The sequence below is a fragment of the Quercus lobata genome, chromosome 1 (genome assembly GCF_001633185.2).
Source record: "Quercus lobata isolate SW786 chromosome 1, ValleyOak3.0 Primary Assembly, whole genome shotgun sequence".
In the NCBI taxonomy this organism is placed as follows: domain Eukaryota; kingdom Viridiplantae; phylum Streptophyta; class Magnoliopsida; order Fagales; family Fagaceae; genus Quercus; species Quercus lobata.
The window spans coordinates 2993648-3019970 of record NC_044904.1 but is presented as its reverse complement, the minus strand read 5'-3'; the positions used below and the strand labels follow the sequence as shown (position 1 = coordinate 3019970).

At 34.8% G+C, this 26323-nt stretch overlaps 1 long non-coding RNA gene and 1 pseudogene across 1 annotated transcript; both read right to left on the bottom strand.

The window, feature by feature from the left end:
* Positions 1 to 793: 793 nt before the first annotated feature.
* On the bottom strand, positions 794 to 1360 carry LOC115974655. The gene is made up of 2 exons (XR_004087992.1): positions 1189 to 1360; positions 794 to 1048 (listed from the first exon to the last, which is right to left on the bottom strand). It is a non-coding gene; the product is annotated as an uncharacterized LOC115974655 (long non-coding RNA).
* Positions 1361 to 11032: 9672 nt separating this feature from the next.
* Positions 11033 to 23286, bottom strand: LOC115993647 (annotated as a pseudogene).
* Between the last annotated feature and the right edge of the window lie 3037 nt (positions 23287 to 26323).

Here is a 26323-nt window from a genome sequence, read left to right as displayed (position 1 = left end):
AGAGGGGGATCTAAGCATATCAACCATGCTTGGTGCCAAAAAATTAGATCAACCAAGGAGACGGTCCATCAAATATATGTTAGGACTTAGGACTCTTTATACCCATCTATCTCAAAACTAAACTTCCAAGGTTCAGTTCGACAAGGCTGTTTCCTTCAAAATAATAATAAAAATTTCCAGATAATATATATAAATCAATGGTTGGGGTAAAAAAATTTAAACTCTAGATGTTTTTATTGAAAATACCAGAATATACCAACTGGTTGTGCTGTATAGACTATGTAGCCATCCCTATTTTATTAGAGTAATGATTATCACACACACTCCCTATTACACACTCATTGTATACATACTGCCACATGGACTAAAATTGTATTTTCAAAACACCATTTCACAATTTTAACTATGGTGTCAAAAGGAAAATTCTTAGGTATTCTCGAAACACAGAGAAATGGTGCTCTCTTCTCTTATATTCATAGTGGACTCTACCATGAATTTAATGAGTAAACCTCACTATAAATGTAAGATGAGAAAGCATTATTCTCCATGTTCCGGAAATACCTAAGAATTAATCGTGCAATAAAATTTTCTATTTTATTTAACATGGTCCTGCCTGACAATTTGTGGCTTAAATTATTTCAGTACACAAGCCGACTTTAACTTTTGTGTTTTGGTATCTGTCTATTACTTGTGCGTCACCTTTTGTTTTAACCTTAAACTGACTTATGTGTGATATATATTAGTGCAATCAGCATCTAAACATTGAATGATTGCAAAGCTCTCTCTCTCTCTCTTTTTTTTTTTAATAATTTCTTTACAAACCAAAATAAAATATTTTTAACAATTGACTAAGGATGTCCAACATATACCTCAAAATAAAATAGAACCCATCTCACAAAAATCAAAATGGAGTGTAAAAAAGCTGAAATACTTAGAGAATAGATAGCAGAATACCCATGGTAGCTTGCTTGGAGACTTGGTCACCCATTTTGATCACCTCCTCCCAGCTCACTTTGTCAAGAGAAGAAGCTGGGCTTTGATCCAACACCTAAATACAACACAAACCCACATGATATCAATCCACACAAAGACCCTCCAAATCCAAAACCAAAATCAAAACAAAAACCAAAACCATAAATAGATATATACGTAAAAGGGTGTGAATGAAATTGATTATAGATAGCAAACCTGTAAGGTTTCATGGATGGTGTTGAGGTAGGAATTCAGGGTTTTGTTCAGTTGCTCTTTCTCAGCTCTGCCCATCTTTTTCTTTTTCTGATGAACCAATGTTGGTGCTGTGGGTAAGAGCCTGAAGATTGTCAGAGCTTTTGATGGCCAGGGGTTTTGATTGTTGTGTCTGAACCGCCGCCGTATTGCCGCTTTGTATTATAATTTGTAGTATGTTACAAAAACAAATTTTAAAAAATATATATAAATAGGGTTCGGTTAATATATATATTAAAAATTATATATCTGCTTTTCAGTTCAAAAAACAGATTTTTTTTTTTAAAAAAAAAAAAGAAATTTTGAGGGGCAGATTTTTTTAAAATTAATTGTATTGTCACTTGTGAAGTTGAAGGAATTTATTTATTTATATTTTTTAAAATAAAGAATCAATGGATTTTTCAAGACTTTTTCTTTTGATTTTTTAATTATTATTATTATTTTTAATCTACGAGTAGAAAGTGTTGCGGGATATCTTATACGATCATTGGAAGAATTTCTTATAGTTTTTGGAATTTTTAAGTATAGAAGTATAGAATTTTATTTTCTTATTTAAGAGAGTTTATGAGTATTTTTTGAATTAAATTAGTGTTCTTGTATGCAAGGTTAATAATTAAGATCTGTTTAAAAATTTTGTTGGAAATTAAGTTTTATTTTTTATTTTTTTTTATAGCTTTTAAATTAGCTATAAATTTTAAAAAGAAAATAAGTTCACTAACAATAAAATTTCATTCTCATGTTTTCTATTTTATAGATGGAAAAAAAAAAAAAAAAAAATCTCTACCTTCTTCTTCTTCTTTTTTTTTTTTTTGGTGATAGATCCAAAGCTCTACCTTGAGTATTCAAACTGTTTCATGATCTAGTCGTGCACTAACCATTCTCTTCCTATGATTAAAGTTAAAATGGTATTTATTTATTTATTTTTGTTGGTAAAAGGATTTACACCAATAAGAATTGTGGAAGTAATAAGAAAAATTGTACTGGAGATCTACCTTGAGGCGGCTATTTGTAGATGCGTTCTTAGATACAACAATTTTTTAAAATAAAATAATGCATAAATGTTATTCGTTGATTGAATTCTTGATTTGGAAGATTATTTTGATTATTGAGCAGAGGTATCTGAAGAAGAAAAAGTAAAATTTGTTTCATATAAGTTAGAGAGTGATATGGCCAAATGGTGGGATTGCATTCAAGATGATAGTGTGTTGAGATAAGTGTGAAATTTGTTCTTGACTAATAATGAAAAAGGAAAAAAAGAAAAAAAAAGAAAAAGAAAAAGATTTCTTTGTCTATTGTGATTATTATGAGATTTTGCATCATATAAGTTACGAGTTTAAGCATCTAAATTCATATTTGGGGATTAACAGTTTGAGTTATATCTTTCACATATCAAAGGAAGATACATTTTTGGAGGTTGAGTATGTGAAGCCAAAATTTGAAATTAAAGAAGCTTCAAAACAAGAGGATGGGAAAAAGGTGATTTTGAAGAATAAGAACAAGAGGCACAAGTTGAATAATTAAGTGATAAAGAGAATATCTTGCTTAAAGATTATACAAAAGTCAGAGAAGAAAAGATGAAGGTTCGAAAGAAAATTAATAAAAATCCTATTATAGATTCATAGAAAAGATCCTGACTCAAGAATGTGGAGACAATTGAAGAAGATCAATTTGAAATCAAATCAAATAGTACAACCATGACCAATAAGCCGATAATCAAATTGTTGTGAACAACAGAGTAATACAATACTTTTATTTTATTTATATTTTTTTGGGTAAACAATACAATACATTTAAGTTATACAAAATAGTATTCTTAAAAAAAAAAAAAAAAAAAGTTATACAATACATTGATTTTTTCAATTGCCTCGAAACTATTGAAAAAGAATATAAAATTGCTTTGTTAGTTCACTTAATGGGTTGCAAGTATGAAAAAGAAGACAAAAGGGATTGGAGTATAAAGATATTTGTTCTCTTAGTATAGAAGATTTCAATTCCAGAAATGTCAACTCGAGTATGAGTTCTTTACAAATGAAGGAGTATGATGTAAAATGTCGTCCAAGGTCATTGGAGGAATATATAGTAATTTTCAAATTAGAATTCTTATATGGAAGGCTACTATTTGGATCTATTAAACATAAAATATTTTTGATTGGAAATGAAGTTACACTTGGTTTTGTTTTGATAGAAAACCTTACATGAAGATAGGTTTTCCGCATTTTCTTATGTTTGGTAATATCAGAAAAAAAAAATGATTATCGAAGACCGATCAAAAGAGATCAACTTAAGTCTGGTAAAAAAAGGGTTTCTCTCTGCTAGTGAAAAGTGGTTTCTTCCATTCTCCCCTAGAGAGTAGAATAGGTGTCCCTTCACTTGAAGGTGTTATTGTCCCTTAAGGTAACAAGTTATCTTAAGGCTTTGTTGGTTCTTTTTCAGGTAGGGGTGTGCAGAAAACCCACCGACCTGCCAAACCCGACTCGCTGGGTTGGGTCAGTTTTTAAAACTTGGTGGGTTGGGTTGGGTTACAAAAATTTTTTTAATGGCGGGTCGGGTTGGGTTTGGGTCATAAAATTACAAACCCGACCCGACCCACCCACCCATATTTAATATATATTTAAAATATATTTTATATTTAATAATTTTTTTTAAATCAATTGTAGGGCACTTATATATATATATATATATATATTAATATATATTATATTTAATAATTAAAAAAAACAGCTGTAGAGCAGCATTTCCTTAATTCCTCCTACTAATACTAATTTAATATATATAAAAAATATATTATATAATTAATAAATTTTTTTCAAATAGCCAGTTCTTCCTATCTTATATAAAAGTCAATTAGTTCACACAAATCCTAATAAATTACTATTGTTGTTTTGTTATTAGTATTATTTGCCTTTAAAGAGTTATATTGATACTAATCTTTAGGTTTTTTTAATATATTAATATTTTTTTTTTCTACTCAATTTAATAATAATACTAAAAAAATTTGTCAAACCCATAGGTTCAACCCGACCCAACCCGACCCATGTGGGTTGGGTTGAACATATATGATAGGTTGGGTCGGATTGAATTTTTTTTGACCCACCATGATGGGTTGGGTCAAAAAATCCCCTCAACCCGACCCATGCACACCCCTATTTTCAGGGGATTTTGGGAAACAGATAGTAGATTAGGATGGAGGAACTCACAAAAAATTGGAATAACCTAACCCTCTCGGAATGTGAAGGATCAAACTTTCGCATAAAGGAGGAACAGGCTAAGACGAAGTTTATTTTAGTAGCTAAGTTCTTGACTAAGAGAGCTCTCAACATAGATGCTATAGCCAAAACTTTCACTCCACTCTGGAGATCGAAAAATGGCTTTAAGATCAAAAAGGAAAATGATCATGTGGTTCTATTTTCATTTGATGATAAGAGTGAGATGGAGAAAGTCATAGTAGCAGAGCCTTGGAGCTTTGACAAACGGTTAATGGTTCTGCAATGGTATAGTAAGGAAATGGACGTAGATGACATGGAGTTTAGTAAGGTCACTTGTTGGGTGCAAGTACACGATCTTCTAGTCAGATTTCGGACTAAAAGAATAGCTGAACAGCTATGTGAAGCTATCGACAAGGTGAACACAGGGGTTGATGAAGCAAAAGCAGAGGGAGATAACTTCATGCGAGTCCGGGTTAGTATAGATATATCTCAACCATTGAGTAGGGGACGAGTGGTATCACTTGATAGTGGTAAGGAGCTTTGGGTGAACTTCAAATATGAGAGGCTCCCAAACCTGTGCTTCTGGTGTGGGTGTTTGATGCATGATGATCAAGATTGCCATCTTTGGGTTGAAAGTGAAGGAAGTCTCTTAGCTGAATCCAAGCAGTTCGGCCCATGGCTTAAGGCAGTACCATTTGTGCCAAACCGGAAGTATGTTGTTAAGGAGCCCGGTTTCTTTGCTAGAAAAAAGGCTGAGGCGGCAAAAGAAAAGCTTGAAACGGTGAAGAACAAGCCTGTGGTGGTGGTCCGAACAAGCACACAGGCAACAGAGATAGGTAGGCCCGAAAAGGAAAATGTTGAAGTCTCCAACGTTGGAAGCATGGATCCGGTTTTTCTGGAGGTCCAAAAGCATGATTTAAAGCTGGCATTGGAGAAAAAGGTAATAAAGCATGTTGGTTTAGGTGAGGAAAAGCAGCTACAGCAGGCTGGTTTTGGCGTTGAAGGGTTGGTACAGGCCGGTCTAGTAGAGGACAAGAAGCTATCAAAAAAGGAGGGAATCAAGGATGACATGATGCTACAACAGGCTGGGTCAGCTGAGGAAAAGGTGTCAGGGAAGACTTTTGAAGAAGTAATAGGGGAGCTAGATGAGGAAATAAACAAGTATGATTCAAAAGACCCTATGGCAGCTAGCCTAGGTGTTAACATGGAAAAGGAAAATCTAGGGGGTCAGCATACAATTAATGAAGCTAGCATGCCATGTCCACCAAGTCACGTAACCAATTTGTCCTCAGCTCCAAGAGTACCTTTGGCAGAGTTACCGTGCTCCCTTGTCAAGCACGAGTACACTGAAGGGGTTTGGAAAAGGATTAATAGAGTAGGGGCAACAGGAGATATTGGTATGTATGAAGCAGTGGGAGGAAAAAGAAGTGGAGATAGGGAAACAAACCAAACTGAGTTACCTAAAAAAAGAAAGGTTTCACAGGGGGGTGCAACAAAAAATAAGATATTGGCAGAGGCTGGCAATCAGCCCTGCCAGAAGCAATGAGTCTATTATTATGGAACTGTCGGGGGCTTGGGAACTCACGTACAGAGAATGAGCTTGTTAGTTTAATACAGACAAAAGATCTCTCTATCGTGTTTATAACCGAAACATGGGCAAATGAAGCAAGGCTAGATCGTACTTTGAGCAAGATTAATTTTGACAAGAAATGGGTGGTTTCAAGGTTGAATAGAGGTGGTGGATTAGTATTATTTTGGAAAAATTTTATCAACATTGAGGTGGTTGATTCCCACAGGTATTTTATTGATACGATCATCAATGGGAACACTGAAAATGCATGGCGTTTCACTGGCTTTTATGGAGAGCTCGAAACCCATAGGAGGAATGAGGCATGGAGCAAATTGAGAAGTTTAAAGGTTAGAATGAATATCTCTTGGATTTGTGGTGGTGATTTTAATGAAAAGGTCTGCCAAGAGGAAAAATGGGGTGGGGCTCCTAGAGATCATAATCAAATGCAGCTTTTTCGTGATGTGATCGATGAATGTCAATTCATGGATTTGGGTTATGTGGGACCTAAATTCACGTGGGCAAAACATTATGTGGATGGGCATTCCATAAGAATTAGATTGGATCGATGTATGGCTACTAATTCTTGGTTCCAGAAATTTCCAGGAACTAGGGTGCATCACCTCAATTGTATGTCATCGAATCACTCTCCTTTACTGATCAATTTGTAGGGTATGCCTGAACCTAGAAAGAAGAGATGTTTCAGATTCGAAGAAATGTGGTTATCGGATCCAACTTGTGGGGATATGGTTGAGGAAGTTTGGAGCAGTACAAGGGATCCAAATCCAAGCATAGCCATTCTTGAAAAAGTGGCTAATTGTGAACGAGAATTAACATGGTGGAATAAACACAATTTTGGGCACGTGAGAAGGTACTTAGAGATAAAAAAGAACCTACTTGTTTTGGCCGAGAATGAAGCTATGGTGAGTGGGAACAATACTCGGGTTAGGAGCATAAGAATGGAGATTAATTTGTTACAAGATCGGGAATCAAGGATGTGGTGCCAAAGGTCTAGGGTATTGTGGTTAAGCAAAGGTGACAACAATACAACCTTCTTTCACAGTAGGGCTACAAAAAGATTTAGGAAGAATTTGATTAGAGTTATAAGAGACCAAAATGGAGCTTGGTTGACCGAACACAAGGAAATTGGGCATGTGATGGAGAATTACTACAAAGAACTTTTTTCCACCTCCAATCCGATCCTTGAAGCTGATTCTCTTGAGAAAATTCCATGCATGGTGACTGAGGAGATGAATGAGGAGTTAATGAAGGAATTTTCAGAAATTGAAGTGAAGGAAGCCTTGAATCAGATGGCACCTCTAAAAGCTCCAGGTCCTGATGGTATGCCACCGTTGTTCTATCAACACTTTTGGTCGACAATGCAGCATGATGTTACCTCAGCCATTCTCTCATGGCTGAATTCAGGTATTCTACCCGAACCCATTAACCATACACTCATTACTCTCATTCCTAAGATAGCTAATCCTGAACATATGTATGAATTTCGACCTATTAGTTTGTGCAATGTCCTATATAAGATCTATTCTAAGGTCCTAGCAAATAGGTTGAAGAAATTTTTACCTTCCCTAATTTCTGAACATCAATCTGCCTTTGCTAAAGAAAGACTCATTTCAGACAATATTATGGTTGCATTTGAAACCCTTCATCATATGAAGAATCATAATTCAGGAAAACATGGGTTTATGGCTATCAAGTTAGACATGAGTAAAGCCTATGATCGGGTAGAGCGGGTGTATTTGGAGAGGCTTATGGAGAAAATGGGTTTTTGTGCTAGATGGGTCACTCTCATGATGAGTTGTGTGAAGACTGTGTCGTATTCTATCATGGTGAATGGTGAACCAACGGGGATGATCTATCCTAAGAGAGGAATTAGACAAGGAGACCCCCTTTCTCCTTTCTTGTTTCTTTTATGTACGGAAGGCCTTCATGCTCTTATTAAACATTCAGCGAGGAATGGGGACATTAAGGGCTTTTCTTTGTGCAAACGTGGCCCTAAGCTAACCCACTTGTTTTTTGCAGATGATAGCTTGCTTTTTTGTAGGTCTATTTCTGAGGATTGCAATAATGTGTTGAAGATTTTGGGTGAATATGAGTCTTGGTCAGGGCAAAAAATAAACAAAGACAAGACCGCAATCTTCTTTAGCAAATCCACCAAAGATGAAGCAAAATCAAGCATAAAGAATCTCCTCCAAGTTCAAGAAGTGAAGTCTTATGAGAAATATTTGGGGCTTCCATCCTTTGTAGGAATGGGAAAAAAGGCTAGCTTCAATTATATAAAAGAGAGTGTTTGGCGAAAACTCCAAGGATGGAAGGGAAAATTGCTTTCACAAGCCGGGAGAGAGGTTTTAGTCAAATCTGTGATCCAAGCCATCCCTACTTATGTGATGGGATGTTTCAAATTGCCATTGGGGCTTTGTAACGACATTGAAATGATGATAAGGAAATTTTGGTGGGGGCAAAGGGGGAATAGGAGGAAAATTCATTGGATCTGTTGGAGTGAATTGACTAAATCCAAAATGGTGGGTGGTATGGGTTTTCGCGACTTGACTCATTTTAATGACGCCCTTTTGGCGAAACAAGCATGGCGGCTTTTGCATAACAAGGAAACTCTCTTCTACAAAGTTTTCAAGGCAAAGTTCTTTCCTAATCATTCTCTTTTAGAAGCTAAAGAAACAAGTTCGGGGTCTTATGCTTGGAAGAGTATACTACATGGTCAAGATGTTATCCTAGATGGTGCTTGTTGGAGGGTAGGAAATGGAAAATCCATAAAAATCTGGCAACACCATTGGCTGCCCCGAAAACACCCAACTAAGGTGCTATCCCCAATGGTGGAAACAATGGAAGATGCCACAGTGGATTGTTTAATTGATGAGGAAACTAGAAAGTGGAACGTTGCGATGATAGATGGAATTTTTGCTCCACAAGAAGCTAAAGAAATAAAGAATATTCTGTTGGCTAGAAAAGATGCGGAAGACTCTTTATTTTGGCCGTTGGAGAATGATGGGAGGTATAGTTGTAAGACGGGATATCGGTTTTTGAAGGAAGATGAAGTTGGTCATCAGGTGGTTGTGCAGCAAGATCATGAGAAAGGGCTTTGGAAGAAGATTTGGGCTCTTGAATGTCGAAATAAAGTTAGAAACTTAATTTGGAGGGCTTGCCATAATTCACTCCCTTCGAAGTGCAATCTATTCCGGAGGAGAATTATTTCAGAGCAATGTTTTGATCGTTGCAAGGCAGAAAATGAAGACACTGTACACGTGGTGTGGAGTTGCAAAATGTCGGACGGCGTTTGGGGTACGAGTAATTCATGGAATTTCCGGAAATAACAAGACTTTGCAAGTTTCAGTGAGCTCATGGTTTGGATTTTCGATCATCAAAGGAACCCAGCACTATTCGCATTCACCGTTTGGTCCATCTGGCATCAGAGAAACCAGTCACGGACTCAATCAGCCCATCGACCTCTGAACCTCATTTCACAGTGGGCTCACGATAATTGGGCAGAATTTAAGGCGCTGAAAATGGCTCCAGCTCCGAGTAGACTGGCGAGAAGAACACGATGGAAACCTCCAGTCCAGGAAATGATGAAAATAAATTTCGATGATGCCATTTTTGCCGAGGAAAAGAGCTCTGGTATGGGTGTTATTATTCGGGACAGGAAGAGTCTTGTTATTGCATCTATGGCCACTCAGATTCCTCAACAGCTCCGGCCGGTAGAGCTTGAAGCTCTGGCTGCTAGCAAAGCTCTTGAGTTTGCTAGAGAGTTGGGTATAGCAGACGCGTTACTAGAAGGAGACTCTCAAGTAGCGAAGATGGCTTTGAAATCAAAAACCTCTGTTTTAGCTCCATTTGGTTTACTGATGCGGGACTCCTTAACTTTATCTACTGGTTTTTCAAAATTGTCCTACTCTCACACTAAGAGAGAGGGCAACACAGTTGCACACAGTTTGGCTAAGTTAGCAATGAATTTGACAAATTGTGTAATATGGATGGAAGATGTTCCATCCGATGTATTGTCTTCTTACCATGCTGATTTAGCTGGTATTGCGTAATTTAAAGCACCACAATGCCATTTCTCAAAAAAAAAAAGAAAAAGAAAAAAAATGATTTAAAGGAAAAATATCTCTCAACTTCCTTTGTATAGTTTGACGTGAGATAAAGTTGTTTTCCACTAAAATTTTATGAAAAAAAACTCTATCTTACCTTAAGCTTAGAAAGTTATGGAAATTGTTTTTGTTATTGTTGTCATTTTTAGAATTTTCTAGAATAGATTTTATACTGTTGTTTTGAGTTTTTAATAGTTTTTTTATACTCTTTTTTTAAGTTTTTAATAGTTTTTTTAGTCAAATTAGATTTCTTATATGGAAGGCTATTAATTAGGATCTATTTAGAAATATTCTTGTTTGGAAATAAGAATTTTTGCACTTGAAAAAAAAAAAAAAGAAAAAACCAAAGTTGTAATACAAAATAAGAAGTTCATTATCAATATTTCTGTCTTTAGTTTTCTAAAAAAAATATTTTTCATTCTATATTTCGGTGAAAATATTGTGAACATAGCATTTCTCTAACGAATTAAGGTGTTCTGGGGTCTAGTTGAGCACCAACTCTTCTTTTGTTATCACACTACGTAGGGAAAAACAATAATGTTGGCATGCTTTCTTTGCTTCTATTTGTAGAAACACTCAATACATATTATTAAGGGTCTGTTTGGATACTGTTTATTGTTGAAAATTGAAAATTTATTGCTGAAAACACTGTAGCAAAATGAATTTTAAATGATGTATAGTGCCTGTGGGTCCCATGAACAGTTTTTAAATGATGAATAATTTGTGTTTTTCCGTACAGCTGGGTTCCATGAACAGTGCATAGGACCCAGCTGCTGAATGCAAACGCTAGACGTGATGAGTTTGGAACGCAATCCAAACTCACACTAAGTGTAGCCAGCAAAAAATCTATCAATCTTATTAGTTTAAGCACTATGTTTCTCTTACAACTTTGAAATAAGATAATATCGTTAATCAAGAGTCAGTCATGTTAATCTATTTTCCACTGAAGATCTTCCCTCCAACATTCTCTGCCTTGCCTTACTTGCCTGCAACATCAATATAACTTGTTAAAGGCCAATAGTTTTTTTGCAAAATCTAAAAGACCTTGATATTTTAAGATGTCAAAATTGTCAAATGCAAGGAAAGAGGACAAATTAGAATATAGACTACACTAAAATTGAAGGCTAGAAGGAATAATAAGTGGAGGGTAGACCTGTTTTTCCCAGTTTGTACAACTTGTTATGATAGAGAGCAGTAATGCCTGCACTGAAGCACCAACCAGTAGACCAATCCAAAGGCCCTGTCCACTCATCTGTAGCCAAAAACCCAATATGGCAGCAACCGGAAGTCCACATAGATAGTACGCACCGAGGTTGACATAAGCACCTAAGTCCTGCCACCCACATCCCCTGGCAATACCTGAAATATGAAGAAACACTAGATTGAGCTCAGCTGCCCATAAATCCATACATTGAAATGTAATTACATGTTACCAAGAGAGGTGTATAAAGCAATTAACCTGAAAGAACACCATGTAAGCTGTCCAGTATAACTGATAGACATACTAAAGGAGCCATGGTTGTGACATGGTCTACTACTTCTATGTCATTGCTGAAAACATAACCAAAAACACCACGGCTGGCAAAGAGGGCTAAGCTTAATATGAGTGCCTGTGCAACCGTAATAGACATCACTACAGCGACAGCTGAACGTGCTACTTGTGGATTCCCAGCTCCTAATTCATTTGAAACTCTAGTGCTATATTCTCAAAAACAGAAAAAGGAAAAAATATACATGTAAAGAGTTAGCAATGATTTATACATGTGTACATATATCTATAGCTATTGTCATATCTGTAGCTAGCTAGTTATATATAAGAATGTGCATCAGTTCAAACCTTGCTGCAGCAGCAATTCCATCCGGTATCATGTAGAGTGTTGAGATGGTTGACAAACTGTTTAGAAAAGTCGAAAAATAGTTATTGTATGGATTTTTTTTGGGTGTAAATAGAGACAAAATTAAATTTCCAACAACTTGCAATGTAAATTGCTAAAGCTACTATTAATTTTATCATAAAAAAACTTACAAACTAACATGTTAATGAGTGATTGGTGCCATGTCAACAACATAATAAATATATATATATATATATATATATATTTTTTGTGTTTAAATATAGACATATCAGTTTGTAATATTTATGTAGTGAAATTTGTAATATTCTTTGCATCAGTAATTTACAATTAATGATGAGAATTAAGTTGTTCTACTTTTGAAAGACTAATAGAAACTTACCACACAGACAAGACTGAAGTTTCAAGTGTTGGATTTGGTAGAAGCCCTGATAGCAGGATAAGCAGCTCAAATGACCACCATTCAAGGCTATGAAAGATCACATGAGAGAACATTAGTAAAAAACACAAAAGTGCTCTACTACATCTGTAAAAAAGGGGAGGAGAAAATTTACCAAATCATTACAGCAGAAGGAATTGCAAAACGGAAGAATTCTCCAATTCCTCGGAACATCTCCATAGAAATTGGGACCCTCGTTTTTGAACTGGCACTAGTGTACTTCATGTGTAGTCTAAGTAAAATCACATTCAACCAATATGACATACCAATGGCTAATGCTGCTCCAAGATGTCCTAGTCTAGACTTGTATACTGTTATGTTCTAAAGACTTAGGATTTTATGTATTTAGAACTTTAATTTGTATTGTTGGCAAACCATGATCAAAACAATGTGTTTAGAAGTGTTTTAGTCTAGCTCAAAGTTGTGCTTTTATGTAAAGTTGGAATCGAGTTAAAGCAGGAAAGCATTGTGCTTTTCGGCCTGGCTCGATTGATCAAAGCTTAGGCTCGATCGATCAAAGCTCGGGCAGAATGATTTTCTGTAGATTTTTCCAACTCAGTTCTAGGTGTTTTAAAATGTTTTTAGGGTTTTTTATTTGTCCTAAGTATAAAAGGAAAACCCTAGCCACGTTTTAGTGTTGCTCATAATTGCGGTTTGTGTAAATCTCTTGTGAGATCTAGAGGAGCTTTCCTTTACACAAACTTAGGGTTTTCAAGGAGAAGATTTATCTACACCTTGATGACAGTTGCTGCCATTGAAACTTAAAGAAAACACAAGCGGGTGTGCTTGTATCTGGTAGTGAATTTAAGAAAGAAGGAGTTCGTGGATTCGAAACTTGCACGTGGTCGTGTCAGTAAGTTCTACTGGTTGGTAGCAATAAGAAGTCGAGCGTGGGGGCTTGTAAGTCTTATTGTATGAACTTCGATTCTTTCAAGATAATGGATTCAAGTTTACCTTGAGGATAGATAGGTCAAATCCTTCCCAGGTTTTTACCGGTTTGGTTTCCTGGGTGATCATATCTTGTGTTATTTATGTTCCGCTGCTTTGCATGATTTGATCTTTAATATTGTGATAACCTAGACTTGTTTCATTGGACTAAGTAACAACTTGGCTAATTACTTAGGTTAAATCAATTGTTGTAAGGGGTCTAAAAATCATCAAGTGGTATCAGAGCGGGTTGCTCTTTTGTTGTTGATCCTTTGATCACTGAGTTGATCCTTGACCCCTATTGTCATGGAACATGGACACTCTCTAGTTATTCCTCCTCACTTTGATGAGAATAATTATGCTTATTGGAAAGTAAGGATGAAAGCATTTCTGAAATCTATTAATGAGAGAGTGTGGAACTCCGTTGAATACGGATGGGAGAAGCCACTACTCTTGTTAGTGAGTGGGAAACTTCTAAAAAAGAAGCAGCTGCGTTTAATAGTAAGGTTATGAATGCGATCTTTAACGCTGTTTCTATGGAGGGATTTAAGAGAATCTCTAATGTTGAGGTTGCTCATACTGCTTGGAATATCCTCCAGACTGTGCATGAAGGCACAAAGGCTGTCAAAATTAATAAATTGCAGCAATTGACTTCTAAATTTACAAAGCATTAGGATGTTTGATGATGAATCTTTTGATGAATTCTATGCTAAATTGAATGATATTGTTAATTCTGCTTTTAACTTGGGTGAAATCTATGATCAACCTAAAATTGTTAGGAAGATTCTTAGATCTTTAACTAAAAATTTTAGACCCAAGGTGATTGCCATTACTGAAGCAAGGATATGGACTCCATCCCTGTTGATGAACTTGTAGGATTTCTTCAATCTTATGAGTTGGATCTACCAAAAACTACCAAATCCAAATCAATGGCTCTTAAGTCAGTTGATGATGTTGAAAGTGGTGGATTTGATGATGAGTTCTTTGCTACAGAGATTGCCTACCTTGCCAAGAACTTTAGAAACTTTCTCAAGAATAGTAATAGAAAGGCAAGAGGTACAAACACTGCTGAATTTAGAAACTTTAGGAAGCATGATCCCACTAAGGTTAATAATAATGATAAACCTAGAGAAAAAGTAGGTCAATCTTCTAATAATTCTTTGGGCTCTCAGTGTTTTGGATGTCAAGGGTATGGACACATAAAATTTGAATGTCCTACCTATTTGAAGTCTAAGGGTAAGGTTATGACTGTAACCCTTAGTGATGATGAAGTTTCTAATAATGAGTCTGATTGTGATGAGGATGGAAACTTCATTGCTTTCATCGCTACTGTTGTAGTCGATGAGAGCATATCTGTTGAAGAGAACCCTTCTGATGGGGAACTCTCTGAAGATGCAGATTTTCAAGAGGCCTATAATAAACTTTGTAAAGTTGCTGCAAAGGATGCTATGAATGTTGAACTTGGCCTGAAGAAAATTGAATCTCTTGAGCTTGAAAAGAAGAATTTGCTTGTTAAACTGTTTGATGCTAATGAACTTTTGAACAATGTGAAAACTGAAAATATGCTTTTGCTTGATAAAGTTAAATCTTTGGAACTTGATTTATCTGTTGCTAGATCTGCTAGTTTTAAACTTGATCAAATGCTGAGTGTTCAAAAGTCTTCTTTTGACAAAAATGGATTAGGTTATGTTGAAAGCATCTCTGTGTCTGCTCCCCATTCCACAAAGTTTCTTCCTTCATCTTCTTCTTCTGAACCTTCTGTGAGTGAGATAGTGAGTGAAACTGTCAAACCCCCTGTGAGTGAGGTTGTCAAACCCATAGAAGTTTCACCATCTAGGAAGATTAAGGTTAATCTGAAAGAGTCTAAGTCTAAGAAGCCTACCCTATCTAAGGACAAAACACATGATAAGCCTGCGTGGGTTTGTCACTTTTGTGGAAAGTCTGGACACATTCGTCCAAACTGTTACAAGTTGCAAGCTGCAAAGAGAGCAAACAAACCAAAAGTAACTGTGCCTCAAGCACAAGATCCTATGATACTTATTGGTGAATTGGTAAAGGCTTTAAACCTTTATTCCAATCCTAGAGTTAGTAATCATTCCCATGTGAATAAGAACTCCAATGCTCATGGTGCATCCAAAAGGTTTTGGATGCAAAAGACTCGAACTAACTGAGTCTTTTTGACATGGTCCTTGTGCTTCATTGCTTTACCCTTTGTGACCATTGTTTTTTTTTTTTTTTTTTTTTTTTTCTAAAATTTGCATTGCATAACATTCATGCATTTCATTTTAGATGTTTTTTTTATTAAAAAAAAAAAAAAAAAGGAAGCAAATTTTGTTTTGTACTATTCTTCTTGGTTTTTGAGAACAAGGTTGGTCAATTTATTTTCACATAACATGTCTTTTATACCTTGTTTAGCTTTAATGAGCTTACTTATTGCACTTTACTAGTTGAATCTTTGTAGTGCATGTTGTGTGGGAAAGATATTTATGGTTTTTGATTACTCTGTCTTAATCTTGAAGTCACATGTTTTTGAATGTTTGACTTGAACTTTTAGAGAAATGCATAAATAACCATCTCACCACTATTCATTAGCCAATCGTGAACACCTTAGTGCATATCATAAGATTTTGTGCTCGAGTGTAGCACATGCACAAAAAGAACGTAAGGTGAAGCCTCGGTTTAAATTGATTAATACTTAAAATTGGTGTGTACTATTAGGCTTGATGCCAAACTCACATGACTTAAAATTGATATGTATATTATGAGGCATAAATACAAGAAACTTACATGATTGCAAGTTTATGATCTAGGAGATGTGGGAGTTATATGATGTAACTCTTTAGGTGATAGTTTCTTGTAAATTCTTTATGATGAATTTTGTAGACTTTGTGATTGATTGCTATTCACATATCACCTCACATGTATCTCAAGCTTTTGCTAGTTGCACACACTACACGAGTTACTCTTTGCTAAACTTTGTACATGTTATTGTGTGTGTTTATGGTCTGACCAACCAAGTTTTGCAAATACTTTGAATTTTGTGCAAAATTAATTTGTTGCTTGAAAATTTGTGGAGAATGCAAGAAATTTTGTTTTTGGGGATTTTGGGCTTAAAATTCTTGTTTTGAAAATCACATCATCACATACTCATGCATTTTGTTCTTAAATATCAATGCTTTGAGTTGATTCTAAATGTTTTTTGCAAAAAACTACGTTTTTTCTCAAATTTAGTAAGCCTCTACCCATTCCGATCGATCGGTTCTGTTTTTCGATCGATCGAAATTTTTTTAAATATGTTCGAGATAGTCTCTGTCTATTTCGATCAGTCGAGGCTGTTTTTCGATCGATCGAAACTCATGAAACATGTTTTTTAAAAGGTCAGAATGTCTTTTTCAAAAGGTACTTTTTCAAAAATTTTCAACCTTTCCTCTCTCTCCGACTTGGCTAAGGCTCCATCAAAGATTTTTTGTCGTTTTCCTTTGGAATTTTTGCAAAGTTTTTGTCTTCCAAAGCCAGTAAGTCCTCTTTGCCCTTCCTTTTGCATTTTATTTCATGATTTCATGCATTTTTCATGCATTGTATTGGGTATTTTCGGCACTTTTCATATATTGGGGTTTTTGATGATTCAAACATTTTCTGGTGAAATTGATCAATGGGTTTTTGTTCTAGGATGTTATATTAATGATCCTTGTTGGTTAATTTGATCAATTTTATGGTTTTTGAAAAATTGAAATTCTAGGGTTTGAAATTGATTTGAATTGGGGATTTTGCCAAATTGGGTTAAATTGATGAAATTGGCTTGTTATATTGATGTATTTGGTCATTAATTTTTAAACTCTATCATGTATGATGATCAATTCGTCAATATCTTTCAAATTGATCAAGTGGTTTTCCAAAATTTTGGGGTTTTTGAGTTAATACTTCTATGTTCAAGCCAATTTTGTGAATTTGAACTTTTTGGACTTAATTGCACTGCATTAGAACATGCATCATGCCATTTAAGTTGTTCATGCATCATATAGATTTTTATTTTATATTTTTTTTTTGTGCTAACTTGCAATCTGCCCTTGGTTTTGTCTTTTGTGTTTTTGTTCTTTTGCTTTGTGTTTTGGTCCTTATCTTAGCACTATGCCTAGGAAAACTAGAGCCAGTAGGACCCCTTCCACTTCCTCTGAGTCTCCCTCTAGGAGTGAGGTGTTTAGGAATGATAAGTGCAGAGAGGCCTTTGATACCTTGAACTGTAAGCGTAAGATATGGGCTGAGTGAGCTGTTGTGTTAGATGAGCTTGATCCGGCCATTAGGGCTAACTTTGAGTCTAGAGGTTGGTTGCCTCTATAGATCATCCACCCCCGACCACCCTGATTAGAGAGTTCTTCTCGAACCTCTCTTGCCATATCTATGATTCCAACACCCATGTTAGGAGTTAGATACGAGGTGTTGAGTTCACCATTACCCCTCGGGTAGTGGCTGAGGCTCTTGGGGTTTCAGTTGTTCAGGAGCCTGACTATCCCTATGATGAGTCACCCTCCTTAGATGTTGTCATGTCATACATCATTGGGTCATCTATCCAGTGAGGTTCTGATCCTCGGATTACGTCCGCTGAGCTTACAGAGACTGCCTATCTTTTCTTTAGGATAGCGTGTCATTCATTGTGGCCTATTTCTCACTTCCACACCATCCGTTTAGAACGATGTGTGTTTTTGTATGCCTTTGTTTCTGGAGCGTCTATCAGTTTTCCTTACTTGTTCCTTCGTTCTTTGAACGAGGTTCATAGGAGTTCTGCCGTAGGGCATGCGCTTATTCATCCTGTTTTCATTCATAGGATTTTGCTCTTTTTAGGTCTAGATGATTTCCCGTCTGGTGAGCATGTTCATGTTGTTGCTCCTATAGGTGCCACCTTTCTTTGACAGAGGACTGCTCACTTGAGAGTTGCTCCTTCACGTCCTAGAGGTGCGTCATCTAGTGGTGTTCCCCTTCCTCCCTCTTCTACAGGTGTTGATGCTGATGATGATGTTCCTCCACCGACTGCTTCGGATGATTTAGACATTCGTCGTACGTTGGATCATGTCTTGATCGTCCAGGCAGCTCATGGACAAATTTTGGTGGACATGCTCGATGAGATCCGTGCCTTACGTGCGGAGTTGGTGCAGTTTAGACCACCTCCCTTTTGATGATGGATTTCTGTTTGCCCTTTGGCATTCCGTCACAAAAAGGGGGAGTACTTTGTAGAGTTTTTGCTTTCAAGGGGAGTATATGTTTTTTGGTTGGAGCTTGTGAAGTTTAGATTGTATCTAGGTGCTTCACATTGTTTTTTTGATCTTTTTAGCTCTTGCTATGTTTTTGATGGGATATTTATGTTAGGAGGAGTTTTTTTTTTTTTTGGGTACTTTATATGTTTCTTGTTTCAAATTGTTTATTGATTTATATTTATGAGTTATTCATTGATATATGTCTTTATTGTGTGTTGTTTGAAATCAAGATTTTAATTTGTTTACTTGTATTATTTTCACGCATGCGGTTATGCATTTTGTTTTAGTGTTTCAGGAAATATACAGGTTGATTCAATTGAACTGCTGTCTACACTTGCAACTGATGGATAGTAGTTAGGATTGAATTTGTTTTATGAGCATTATTTTGTAAAGGGCTTTTTATTTTGTAAACTTTGAGCTTCTAGTTGTGTTTTGTCATGGATTGCCAAATGGGGAGTTTGTTAGGTTCTAAAGACTTAGGATTTTATGTATTTAGAACTCTAATTTGTATTATTGGCAAACCATGATCAAAACAATGTGTTTAGAAGTGTTTTAGTCTAGCTCAAAGTTGTGCTTTTATGTAAAGTTGGAATCAAGTTAAAGCAAGAAAGCATTGTGCCTTTCAGCCTGGCTCGATCGATTGAAGCTCGGGCAGAATGATTTTCTGCAGATTTTTCCAACTCAGTCCTAGGTGTTTTAAAACGTTTTTAGGGTTTCTTATTTGTCCTAAGTATAAAAGGAAAACCCTAGCCACGTTTTAGTGTTGCTCATAATTGCGGTTTGTGTAAATCTCTTGTGAGGTCTAGAGGAGCTTTCCTTTACACAAACTTAGGGTTTTCAAGGAGAAGATTTATCTACACATTGATGATTAATTCAGTTGCTGCCATTGAAGCTTAAAGAAAACACAAGCGGGTGTGCTTGTATCTGGTAGTGAATCTAAGAAAGAAGGAGTCCGTGGATTCGGAGCTTGCACGTGGTCGTGTTAGTAAGTTCTACTGGTTGGTAGCAATAAGAAGTCGAGCGTGGGGGCTTGTAAGTCTTATTGTATAAACTTCGATTCTTTCAAGATAGTTGATTCAAGTTTACCTTGAGGATAGGTAGGTCAAATCCTCCCCAGGTTTTTACCGGTTTGGTTTCCTGGGTGATCATATCTTGTGTTATTTATTTTCTGCTGCTTTGCATGATTTGATCTTTGATATTGTGATAACCTAGACTTGTTTAATTGGACTAAGTAACAACTTGGCTAATTACCTAGGTTAAATCAATTGTTGTAAGGAGTCTAAAAACCATCATATACTAAAACCCAACACAGAGGTATATGGAAACAAAGAGTAACACGAGCATACTAGCAAGGGAATGATTAAACTTTGTGTCTGAAAATATCGAACAAGGGCTTGAAGAGTCCCATAAGCAAAGAGTGCAGGAATGAGCCATATTATGAATTTACCAGCTTCATGTGAAATTGTAGGGTCTTGACCCATTAAAACCAGAAACTTTCCCATGTAGATCCAAACAAGAGATAGAGGGAGACAAACCAAAATTATAGAGAAAATAGCTATATACGTTTGATTTGCTAGTTTTTGATATTGCTGAGCTCCATATGCTTGTCCATATAGAGTTTCCAGTGCAGTAGACAATCCATACTGTTTAGCATATGAAAATTACAAGAATTCTGTTAGTTATTAGAATAGACAACTAACTTCAAATTCAATGCAGCTTTAATAACCCAATTTTCTGTTATTGTTGTGATTCTGGGTGTGAATGCTCTCATGCACGTGTGACTATTATATCTTCTGAAGATTGGCCAATGGTTCAGCTTATAATAATGTATTCTGATAGTTCTTTCAGTGCATGTGTACAACCATCCATCTCTAATGCCAATGGCCTCTTGGTATAGCAGCATCTCCTATTGTGATGCCCCGTATTGATTGCATATTGATTAAGTGTGACGTGTGTAAGACTGTAAGTGTATTCCAAGTCCAAACTGAACTTTATAAACAACTACTAAGTGTGACAGTGTGATTAGAGTACTAGCCTAATCCTTTTGAGTATAGTGTAGATGTGGTCTCTTTCCTTGGATAAAACTCATGACCATCTGGTACCTGCTCTGATATGGAATATGCCTCTTCTTAATAGGTTCATATTGTAATAATACAAGTTTTGTTTTGTTGTTTTTCATTGCTGTAACAATCTCAGCCTAAAAATTCCTTGAAATCTTAAATTTTATACGTGAGGCCAACAGATTCCTTTGTACGCAACGATCAAAAAAAGTAGAATAAAATGCAAAGAGACTGACTAAAATCATGGACAAGCTAAAAAAGAGGGCTGAGAACGTTTCAGGGGACCAAAATTTAATCAGATTGTTCTCAACAGATATTGACGATGATAGGACAAAATAGTATATCTGTATTTCATAATGGTAATTGTCATTTCACTATCTTCATATTCTAGACCAATACAATAAATAAATCACGAGACAGCAGTGAGTGGTTACAATAGTTCATTTCTTATCAAAAACCTATAAAAAAATAAAAATCAGTGACAAGACAAAATTGCCTGATAGCTTCATTAATCATTAGTATTTTACAATTTCAAAACTTGACACTTACACTATCTAAAATTACAATTTCAAAAATCTTATTTAGCTTGATATGAGATGAGATATTGTTTTAGGCTAAATTTTTTTGAAAAACAACTCTATCCCACACATATCTAAATAAGGAATACAACTCTATTTCACGCGAAGCTAAATAAATGAAGTAAAGAGGTAATTTTCTGAATTTTTTAGAAAATGCTAATATCGAACCAAACAGAAAATGCTAATGATTCCTTTTATGTTGTGATTGACCATATAGGGAGATGCTAAATATTTTCATAAACTTTTTATGAAAAAGGAAAAAAGAAACAGCTTACTTAAAAAAAAAAAAAAACTTTTTATATTTCCTATGAACGAGGTATTAAAACTTTCTTAAAATGATCTGTTAGCAAATTCCTTATAGGCACCTATTAACACTCAAATATGGAATATACCCTCATAATTTACACAATAGTCAATAGGTTCCGCATACATGATATATCTCATCAATTATCAAGAAAATCATTACTAATTTGCTAGTTTTTTATTATTATTTATCTTTATTTATAAAGTTTCAACATATGATGTCTACTTCGAATGATTGTGCTTCATTATCATAAGACATCAATCAGTTTTTACCTTTTAAAAATCAAAAACTTTACCAATTGAGTTAATTGGAACCTACTGTCAATTTGTTAGGTTTTTTTTTTTTTTTTTTTTTTTTTTTTTGGAGGGGATATTAATTTGCTAGTTGGCACTGTGTTGAACTGAAAGCACTTTAATTGACATAAGACAGCACTCATTATCACAGAGTTGTAAAGAGTTTTTCTAGAAGGCAATCATATAATATTGGCATGTTAATAGCACTAAAGTCTAAAGGCACTTTTATCAACAGCCAAAAAAAAAAAAGTCTAAAGGCACTAGCATGTTACTAGTTTACTAGCTAGTACTACATATTTTATGTGTCTATGACAGGACATCGACCTACCCAATAATTTACAAAACAGACAATTTTGTCTGCATGGTGCAGAAGAAGGGCCATAGTTTATATATTATTTTCTAAGAGCACTCTCATTAGGTGTGCCAAATGCCAAATATTTGGCATTTGGCACATCAAACACCAAAAATTATCCCCCATCAGCTCTTCCAAATCTCAAAAAATTTGAGACATAGCTACAGTACCGTCTCAAATATGAGACGGTACGGACAGTCATGCCAAACACTATTTGACTTATTTAATTTGTTTTTTCTCTCTCCTCCTATCAGATGTCTCTCTCTATTATTTTAATATATTATTTTAATGTGTAGTAAATATTATTTTAATGTGTAGTAAATATTATTTTAATGTATAGAATTATAGTATAGAACATCTGATAAATTATCCCCCATCAGCTCTTCCAAATCTCAAAAAATTTGAGACATAGCTACAGTACCGTCTCAAATATGAGACGGTACGGACAGTCATGCCAAACACTATTTGACTTATTTAATTTGTTTTTTCTCTCTCCTCCTATCAGATGTCTCTCTCTATTATTTTAATATATTATTTTAATGTGTAGTAAATATTATTTTAATGTGTAGTAAATATTATTTTAAAGTATAAAATTATAGTATAGAACATCTGATAAATGGTATGTTGTAAAATGATGTGCTAAAATAATAAAGTAGATTTTTGGTGTGTCAAAATGACATTTTTTATGAGAGAGCTGATGAGAATGCTCTAAGTTGTCTTACTAGTTTCAGTGAGAGTGTACAATTTATTTTATATGGCCAGTAGGAGGACAAGCATTCCAAGAATTCGAACCAGGAAAGGTACCACTCGAGCCAAACATTTGAAGAGATGACAATCCCATTTTCATAAATCGAATAGATAACTCCATCTGCTTAGGCTGAAAATTGATCTTGCCTGTGCATTGAACAATGACCTAAATATACTGCATTTAATTATGGATAAACTAATCTTTCTTGCTTGTTGTTGCTGCCTTGGCAAATGGGTTGAATCTGATGAGTTTTGAGTACCATTCGAGCCAAACATATTTGAAGAGATGAAAATCCCAATTTCATAAACGGAATAGATAAGTTCATTCCCTTTTGCATGACAGTCCCAACTCCCAAGTCCCATGTAATAGAATATCTTGTTGGAAAAGTAATAATTTGAGAGGAAACAAACTTATTTGTTGTATTTATAAAATCTCAACGATGAAAGTGTTATTTCTTCAAACGTTTGGAGAGAGATGTCATTTTATGAAATATGCAAAAAAAAAAAAAAATGGTAAATCCTGACTTTCCTATCATAACATAATATTCTAATTGATGGGATGGAGATGCAGTGTTGATGTGAAATGGATTGCAATTTATAGGTTACATTTATAAAAGTGGGACTATCGTTTCTATAAATATTTGGGGGAGTATCATTTCTTGAAATATTTGGTGGAGGGAAATGCCATTTCATAAAATATCAATTGAGGTTGATTTAATTTTCAATATATATATATAACATTAAAAATACGGAAGTTATATGTAACAAATCAAATACACTGTTGTGGTCCTTGTGGAAGCTTACTGCCAAAATAGTGGAAGATTTTTTTTTTTTTTTTGAAGGAATACCATTAGTTCAGAAACTTTATTTTTTTAATCCTTCCTTTATTGTAGCGTAAAAAAAGAGAGGAAAAGGGTGTTGCCCCAATTTGATTGATTGTGTGATGTGTGTGGGGGTGAGTGATAAGTTCCACATCGGATATTTACTGGGTAGATCTGGGCTTTATTAGTAACTATAAAGAGTTTCAATTGTAACTAATCATTCTGAGATATAGCATAGATATAACTAACGATTTTCCTTGGATTGTTACAAAAATGATAGAAGAATTCCTAAATTCATGATTTCTACATTGATATATTTAAAAAAGACTATTGGACTTCTATTACAACATTTTTTTTTCTTTTTCTAATTTCTTCTATTATAACTTATGTAATAAACATATGAAAATCAATTCATCAAAATCCTCTGCTTGCTCACATTAATCCATTTGTTGAAGATCTTTAACAATCCTCTATCTTGCCTTGCTTGCAATATCAAGGCAACCCAGTAGAAGGTCTATCTTATACAGGTATTACATGAGTTTTATGACTGTAAATATTTAAAATCTCATGACTCATGTTGTCATAACATATTGATAATAGGGAATTCGATATAAATAGAACTACACTGCCATAACAAGTTCTGTACATATTCTGTTACAGTCATGTTGTCATATTTGAACCATGGGATTCATCTCTTTCCATCTCAGTGACAACATTGTCCTTGTCCCATTTATTAGGATAGATGAAAACCAATAGTGGTTATAAAAAATTGAAGATAAAGAACAATAATTGATGAACACCCCCCCCCCCACCCCCACCCCAAAAATTCATACCAAACAAAAGGGTTACAGCTGCAGTACAATGTGAGTTTGACTTTGATACCAAGCTGAGCAGAGTGGAATCGAGAGTACATTTGTTTAGGCGGGAAATTAATCTTGCTTGTGCATTGAACATGAGCTAAATATACTGCAAAGTGGATAAACTAATCTTGCTTGGTTGTTGTAGCTTTGGAAAATAGGTTGGATCTGACAAGTTTGAGTTTGAGTTTAATTTGACCTTATTAAACCAAAATGGGTTATTATTTCTATGACCTTTACCTGGGCTTTGACGGGTCAATCTAATGTTACCCATATTTTTCTTCAAGTACAAAAATAAATAAAAATTAACACACTTTCTAACATTTTTTTTATCTGTATATAATAAAATAAAAAAAATAAAACACTTAATAAATAAAAGTAATACATAAATGCTTAAGTTTATAGTCTAGTAATTAATTTTTATAGTCTACACTCTACAGTTGGTCCAATAAATTCACACCTTTCTTTTTATTTTATGCAGATTTGGACGGATTAACCGGTCGGGTTTTGTTCCTCAAAAAAAAAAAAAAAAAACGGGTCAGGTTCCAATTTTATTATTATTGAGCCCCAATTTTATTATTATTGGCCCAATAATGGTTTTAAAAAAAAAAAAAAAAAATTTTGAGAAGAGGTATGGCCTGATTTGGCCATAACATATTCATAATAACTCTAATATAATGTCAGCAATATAATTATGAGGTCAAAGATGAAAGATTGCAACATAACAAGGAAAAAAAATGATGGCTTTAAATGTGCTAGTTGAACGTTGTTGTTATTCACGTCAAAACTCAAGGCTTCACTGTTTTTCGAATAATCCTGCTAGAGGTTGACTCTTAAACAACCATTGATAAATTTGTAAAAACTCCTCCAAAATAATAGAGGCCAATTGAAGTTTGTTGGAAGCTCAATGACAAAGATTGGTTATGAATAACTCATATCCAAAGAGAAGTAATTGGAATGCTGGTTTGCCAGCAATTTTGAAAATTTGCTCATGTTAAGGCAGACAGGTAAGTGTCACTGTTTTTTATACTAAACACCTTGACTGTTGATTTCATGCCTTAAGTTATAAAGGAAAAATTATCTTATGAGATCGACTTATGGAGCGCCCTCTCACAATATATGGTTCCATCAAATGCAAAAACAGTGCTCATTAAGCCAGTCATGAGATACTTTCTCGTAGTGTAAAGGTCTTCTTGACTATATTTTTTATTCCAAACAGCTAGAATTGTGTTATTAACTATAGCAATATCAATCTGGAAACACAACAGTGACAACACAAGGCTCCAAATCTAAAATTTCAAATGTGCAGCTAATTATATTATATTTGGTCATGTGCGGCGCTAGATGTATTTCAGGGGATTCATTTACCCCTGAATTTTTATTAAAAAAATATTATATATATAAATATATATAATAATTTTTTTACCTGTTTAATTACTCATCTCCATAGCAAATTGTCAACTTATTATATTTCAGAGAGCACCTTAGATATTATAATAAATTTATAATTTTTTTTGAACATTTAAGGTACATACCTAAAAAACTTGACTACTTTGGTTTGGCCAACCTACACAACAATGAACATAATTTGAAAATTACAAACAGATTAATTCATGAGCTCATTGAAAAGATAAACATAGAAACAAAAACCTTGCCTGATGCAGGTTTTGGGGCCTAAGCTTCCACCCAAAAAAAGAAAAAAGAAGAGAAGGTGCAGGTTTT